This window comes from Pinus tabuliformis, chromosome 8 (assembly GCF_031772625.1).
Source record: "Pinus tabuliformis cultivar Carrire ecotype Pingquan chromosome 8, CPIR1, whole genome shotgun sequence".
Lineage (NCBI taxonomy): Eukaryota > Viridiplantae > Streptophyta > Pinopsida > Pinales > Pinaceae > Pinus > Pinus tabuliformis.
Genome location: NC_142294.1, coordinates 1,454,359,878 through 1,454,366,946, shown reverse-complemented (window position 1 = coordinate 1,454,366,946; position 7,069 = coordinate 1,454,359,878). Strand labels below are relative to the sequence as shown.

Below are 7,069 nucleotides of genomic sequence, written 5' to 3'. Positions count from 1 at the left end.
GATATTTTGTGATTTTAAGATTTTTGTTTATAGCAAAATTTTTATAAATTAAAAGAAAAACATTTACAGAATACCATCTTTAATATTATATATATATTTTCAGTTTTTCAATAAATATTGTTTATCGTTATACTTTAAAATAGCATTTAAAGACATTTTCTGATATATACACATATATATAAATTTAAATATCTATTTTGTACTATTTTAAATGAGTTTAAATTATATATATTTATATAAAATATTCATTATTTTTAAACTTTTGTATATAAAAAAATTAAGACGGATATAAATTTAATAATGTAAAAGTATTTTGGAATGAGATACGCGATCCCAATAATAAAATCAAAAGCTTTTAAACGATTTCCCTGTTTCCTACCCCACTGTTGTCTTGGCTTTACAGATTCCCAACATTATAAACTATGATCATTTATTTAATCATTTAATTTTCAATGCTATACTAATATAAAAATATTTTTAAAACAGTTTCCACTAATAACGAAATAAATCGCTTTCGACGCAGTTACTTTTGATTCCATCCAAATGAGATTCTAAACAGTTGTCTAATTTATTTATGCTCCGAAATATCTCATTCATTCACGGATTAGAAGGCTCTACGGGCACGCTAGAATTCATCGAATACAATTACGATGTGTAGAATATATCCTTCAAATTATTAATGATATCTTGAGAATTTGATTCTCAAACATTACAACCTGGAAAAAGCTTAATATATTAAACGGAAGTACTAAATACTTAGATAGAAAGAGCAGATGGTATTGCCCGTGGTGAAGCTACTAAGACTGACAAGTGTGAAGGAGTAAAGAAAAGCCATGTATTTTAGACATGTTTCAATACTAGGAGGGCACTATTCAGGAATTGATGCTTATGATAATTTAACACAGTGAAGCCCAGATGAGTTGGATGCTTAATATGGTTTTTCACCGATGAAATTCCCAGGAGGATCATAGTTGCAGGTAATGAAAGTGCCACCGTCGTCGCAGATGACCTTTGCGCAGCCGATTTTGGCAGAATTCTTCCACACTACCTGAGTGTAGTGGCCGCATTTTTCAAACTGGTCGCACGTACGAGTTGCATAGTTGAAGAAACGCTTCTCGCCGATCCATCCGCTGGTTGCATCCTTTGGCTGCCAGTCAGCTCCACTTGATCCCCAGAAGATATTTTCGCCATATGGACCGTTCGAGTGCTGCAAAGCGCAGTCACCTTTTCTCTGCTTGGCATACGCCTCTGCGTAGCTGGCGACTTTGTCATCCCACACAAGGGGAGGAACCCCAACCTCCGCTCTCGCTTTGTTTTGGGGTCCAATGAATTGGGACACCAATGCTCGATCAGCAGCACCAACAAGAACCGCACTGGAAACCAGACACAATAACAAATGAAAGGACAGGGGAGCTTGAAAGTGGAGAAACAACTTCATCTTCATGGTCTCACGATCAGTCCTCCTGTTCACTCTGCTCCCTACAACCTTTCATAGCTTTGTTATTCTCCTCCTCGTAAATTTATAGAATGAGAGTTGCAGAAGATGCCGTTCCAAATCAATTTTCCAAACTTAATCATAACCGAATCCGATCTAAATAAGCAACATTCCAATCAAAACTGCCATGTATGGTTATCCCTGGTCAGCGTTTTCAAGTTGCTTTTCGTGGTTCTCTTCTTTTAGCTTCCTTCATTTAATGTGATGCAACTCTACGAGGCAAGTATCCCAACTGTAATGGTAGATCCAAGTTGGATTTCTTATATGGTATGATTTTTTTCTTATATTGTAGCAGCGAATCCTTGTGTATGTTGGGGTTTTGTTCCCATCCCGACTTGTTGTGTCACGCCCCCAAGCCTACGGTGGTCTTTCAACCGTGCCGGCGAGGTGCGGCACCACCGTGCACTTTCTTTTCACCAATACTCGTACACATGGACTACTCCTAATTCACTTGTCCTTACTTAGTTTGTGTTTTGCAACCAAGTAAAATGCATTATCCTCTATACTTAATGAAGCCCATACTCTTTCATTATCCAATATGCAATTAACCAAGACAATAACAATTGCACAAAAGTATAAAGGGTGGGGCAACTCCCGAACAAGTCTGCCCGATAACAATATATTATGACAGTTCTTTAATAATACAACACAAGTGATGCTTGACAAGGCTTCAAGCCAACACTTAGAAATATTTACAATCAAGGCATAGACAGCCTTTACAATACATGTACTAACTCCTTCGGTAGGAGGGTGCTCACCCGAGACACCAAGATCTCCACCTTTAAGTCCTGCACACCATCACCTCAAACCGCACCTTGAACGCCTTACAATCGACCTCCGATAAAGTCTGCGTACTACACAAGAGGAGCGCATGAGATATGCGCACTCCTCTTTTCTGCGCCTTGCTTTACCCCTTGTCCTCTTCGTAGGAAAAAGTGCGAGCTTGTTGAGTTGTTCGAATGAGCTCAAAGCCTTCATATTTATACATGCTCCATCGTGGGTTTATGGAAGGGTGTCTAGCCTTAAGGCCGACCCCATAACTCATCACCAAACGCCCACGAATGCACATTAACATGTCGGCTTCACTCCATAAACCGTCGCATATGAATAAAGGTTCAACACTTAGTTTTATTTTAAGTGTCGTTCCATCGTCGCACTTATTGTCACATAAGTTTGTCGCATTTTGTCGCAAGTGGCTTGGATGTTCGTCGCATAACTGCGCCCGCCCTTCACCTAACCGCGCCCGCTTGTCGCATAACTGCGCCCGCTCGTCGCATGCCCGGAGAACCGCCGTTCATCGCTCGCTCGCTCATCGTGAACGGAGTGCCCGCCCATCGTGCAAGGAGCGCCTGTCCATCGTGCGTGCCTGCCCAAGTCGCGTTTCACCGTCCCCCTGTCGTGCAAGGAGCGCCCGCCCGTCGTGTTCACCGTCCACCCGTCGTGCGTGCCTGCCCGAGTCGCGGAGGCCTTACATCCTCCTCCACCTGAAATTGTTGTCGTCCTCGACAACATACCATCTCGGTAGCTCCCCACCAAGATCATCATCTACCATGATGTCGACTCCTCCACATAAGGCAAACATCCTTGCAACATATGTAGAATCTCATCTCCATCATGCTCCACCTTAGCGACCAACTATCACCAAGACAACCATACCAAGGTCTCCACGGTATGCACTCCATCAGATGTCATCTCGATCCATGATTACTGACCTCCTGTCTTCATCATGTGTCCTCATGTGAACTGTTGCCATGATACTCCAACATAATGCTAACACATCTCTGTCCACTGCATGCCCTCATGTCTTGAGCTAGTTGGATGGCCAGCCCAACTGCCACGCTCAAACCATGAGAGTGAACATCCTCATGCCACCATCAGTCGTTTCTCAAAACATTCCGCCACATCCTTGACTCATCAAGAATCCATCCATATAAGTAAACCATGCTCAGGTCCATGAAGTAGTCCCCATCTCATCTGCAACATGTCATCCATGATGTTTGGTGTCAATGTGTTACAAGTAATCAGCCACATCTATCCCAACATCATCATGTGTGTAAAGTAGTTGAGTCTCAGCTCAACCCATGCCCAAGTGCAGCCACCAAGGCATCATCATCATCGTAACTTCATCACTCCAAGGTGTCTCATATCGATCCTCTACATCAAGTCACTCTTCCAAGCCATGCCCATACATGTACTTTGAAAGTATGCATCCCATACTGCATCAAAGTCTCCTGACCCCAGTTCCACAATGCATCAAATCCTTTAAGTCCACCATGTATGAAGTCCCTAAAAGTCACAACATTCTCATGTCATCATGAGCTCCATAAGTCATCTCCAACCAACATCTCCATGTAGTAGGAATGCTCCATAATCTGCTCGCAACTCCATCCAAGTCCATGGCTTTGTTGTACAAGAGTGTACAACCTCTCCATCAACTCATAAGTAATAAGTCTCCATGTCACATCAGCAAATCCATCTGCACAACATTCCTGCCTTGGCACTCCTCATTGGATGCCCATAAGTGACACCTCTACAAGTGCTCCCACACAATGTCCCTGCATAAGACTGCCATGCTCCATGTCTCCAAGTCCCCAACCTGATGTCCATGACTATGTTGCCCATGTAGTCTAGCCATGTAGACCCATCACAACAATCGGTCATCTCACCCAAGTCTTCAATCTTCGGTCTAGTGAGCTCGGTCACCCAACCATATCATCATCACATCATCACGAGTCCCTTCCATCATAGCTCCTCCACCAAAGTGTCCATCAAGACTATCTCTTGGTCTCGGCCATGAGAAGTCCACCCAAGAGTGTGCCCTTCAATCTGTCCATGAGTCATGCCGGGCACTTAGCCATGTGGCTAAAGCATGACCCAATCATCCACAACGATCATCAAGTTCCACCCTTGTCAAGGGCCTTTGCACCTTCAACCATAAGGTCACAAGTAGCCCCAACAAGTTCTGCACTAGTTGACAATCCTTGCTTCTCCATACAAGGTTCCATCATAGACATCCATGGCAAGATCCTCCATAGCATAGGCAAACTGGCTTTGCCTTTCACTGCACATGGTCCATCTACCAAATGCCCAAATGAAACACAAGTACCAATACTTACTTCATCATCATGAGGTTCCTCCTCATTCATCCATGTTGACAAACTGCACGATCCTGGTTCAACTTGATCAGCCTCAAGTCCATCCTCCATCGTAGTCATGTCTTCAACATCTTCAATTATCACAGCTTCCTCTTTCTTGTTGGCACAATAGGCAGCTTCATCTTGCTTCTTTGTCCAACCGAGTTGAAGAAGCCCTTCCTCATCACAGAAGGGGACAACAATAACCTTATTGCCCTTCAAGAAATCTCGTCCAAGTATCATATCGAAGTCATTCATCTCCATCGCTATGAAGTCCAACTGACCTCTCCATTCTTTTATCTGCACAGGTACATCGTGTACCAAACCTGCCACCTTAGCTCTAGAGTCCACTGTCTTGATCTCCATAGTAGATGTCAACCCAGCCTCTTTTGCTAACCGTGTTGTCATAAAGTTATGTGCAACACCCGTGTCTACCAGAGCTTGAATGGTTTTGCCATAAACCATCAAGTCTATGTAACCCAAACTGTTCTCCATAACCTTTGTCATGAGCAAACCTTGCTCTGATACCAACTGTCATGCCCCCAAGCCTACGGTGGTCTTTCAACCGTGCCGGCGAGGTGCGGCACCACCGTGCACTTTCTTTTCACCAATACTCGTACACATGGACTACGCCTAATTCACTTGTCCTTACTTAGTTTGTGTTTTGCAACCAAGTAAAATGCATTATCCTTTATACTTAATGAAGCCCATACTCTTTCATTATCCAATATGCAATTAACCAAGACAATAACAATTGCACACAAGTATAAAGGGAGGGGCAACTCCCGAACAAGTCTACCCGATAACAATATATTATGACAGTTCTTCAATAATACAACACACGTGATGCTTGACAAGGCTTCAAGCCAACACTTAGAAATATTTACAATCAAGGCATAGATAGCCTTTACAATACATGTACTAACTCCTTCGGTAGGAGGGTGCTCACCCGAGACACCAAGATCTCCACCTTTAAGTCCTGCACACCATCACCTCAAACTGCACCTTGAACGCCTTACAATCGACCTCCGATAAAGTCTGCGTACTACACAAGAGGAGCGCATGAGATATGCGCACTCCTCTTTTCTGCGCCTTGCTTTACCCCTTGTCCTCTTCGTAGGAAAAAGTGCGAGCTTGTTGAGTTGTTCGAATGAGCTCAAAGCCTTCATATTTATACATGCTCCATCGTGGGTTTATGGAAGGGTGTCTAGCCTTAAGGCCGACCCCATAACTCATCACCAAACGCCCACGAATGCACATTAACATGTTGGCTTCACTCCATAAACCGTCGCATATGAATAAAGGTTCAACACTTAGTTTTATTTTAAGTGTTGTTCCACCGTCGCACTTATTGTCACATAAGTTTGTCGCATTTCGTCGCAAGTGGCTTGGATGTTCGTCGCATAACTGCGCCCGCCCTTCGCATAACCGCGCCTGCTCGTCGCATAACCGCGCCTGCTCGTCACATGCCCGGAGAACCGCCGTTCATCGGTTGCCCGCTCGTCGTGCACGGAGCGCCCACCCATCGTGTAAGGAGCGCCCGTCCATCGTGCGTGCCTGCCCGAGTCGCGTTTCACCGTCTGCCCGTCGTGCAAGGAGCGCCCGCCCGTCGCGTTCACCATCCACTCGTCGTGCATGCCTGCTCAAGTCGCGGAGGCCTTACATGTTGGGTTGAATGTCTTATATGTAAGGATTTTATTCTTATAATATCACTTTCTGGATAATTCATAATTTTTTTGCACGCTACCACACCACTAAAAATTCATAATGCTATTTAAATTCTAAACATCAAAACATCAGCTGCCATTCACGTAGAAATGAATCTCCTAATTCGTATGGGCAACATTTGGGCCTTCTGTGCAAAATTTTCGGCTGCACGTCTTCACGGATAAAAGATTTTCCATTCGCTCCTAACGTTAGTGAATTCCAAGCTTGAACAAGAGGTCCTCGTTGTTAAGGTTACTGCTACCTTTCACACATAATCAGAGAAACAAATGCACTCTAACAACAACACTTCACTAGCATATGCAGGAACTATACTAATGTAACTGGTGAAGAAGGATTCAAAATTGTGTACATCAAATTGATAGCAGATAGCGGCCGGTTGAAGCAGGACAACGAATAAAAACTTAAATTTATGGAAGTACACTACCACAACTAGATTTGCAATGAAAGAATTGACGCTGAGGAGAGTCTTTCCCTCATAGCTTCAGTTGCGGAGATCAAATCGCAACAAAACTGGAGCTAAAACTCAAAAATTTAACGCATAGTAGAACATAAAACAGAGTGGTTGCGCGGTAAAACTAGACTTCAATTTTTAAACCATAGTAGAACATAAGACGGAGAGTGGTTGCCATAAAACTAGACTTCAAATTTTAAAGCATATCGCAACATATTTTAGATTATATTTCAAAACACATGAAAATATCTTCTCCATACT

The 7,069-nt window shown here is 43.3% G+C and overlaps 1 pseudogene; it reads right to left on the bottom strand.

The window, feature by feature from the left end:
* Positions 1–928: 928 nt before the first annotated feature.
* Positions 929–1,444, bottom strand: LOC149241237 (pathogenesis-related protein PR-1 pseudogene; annotated as a pseudogene).
* Positions 1,445–7,069: the final 5,625 nt, after the last annotated feature.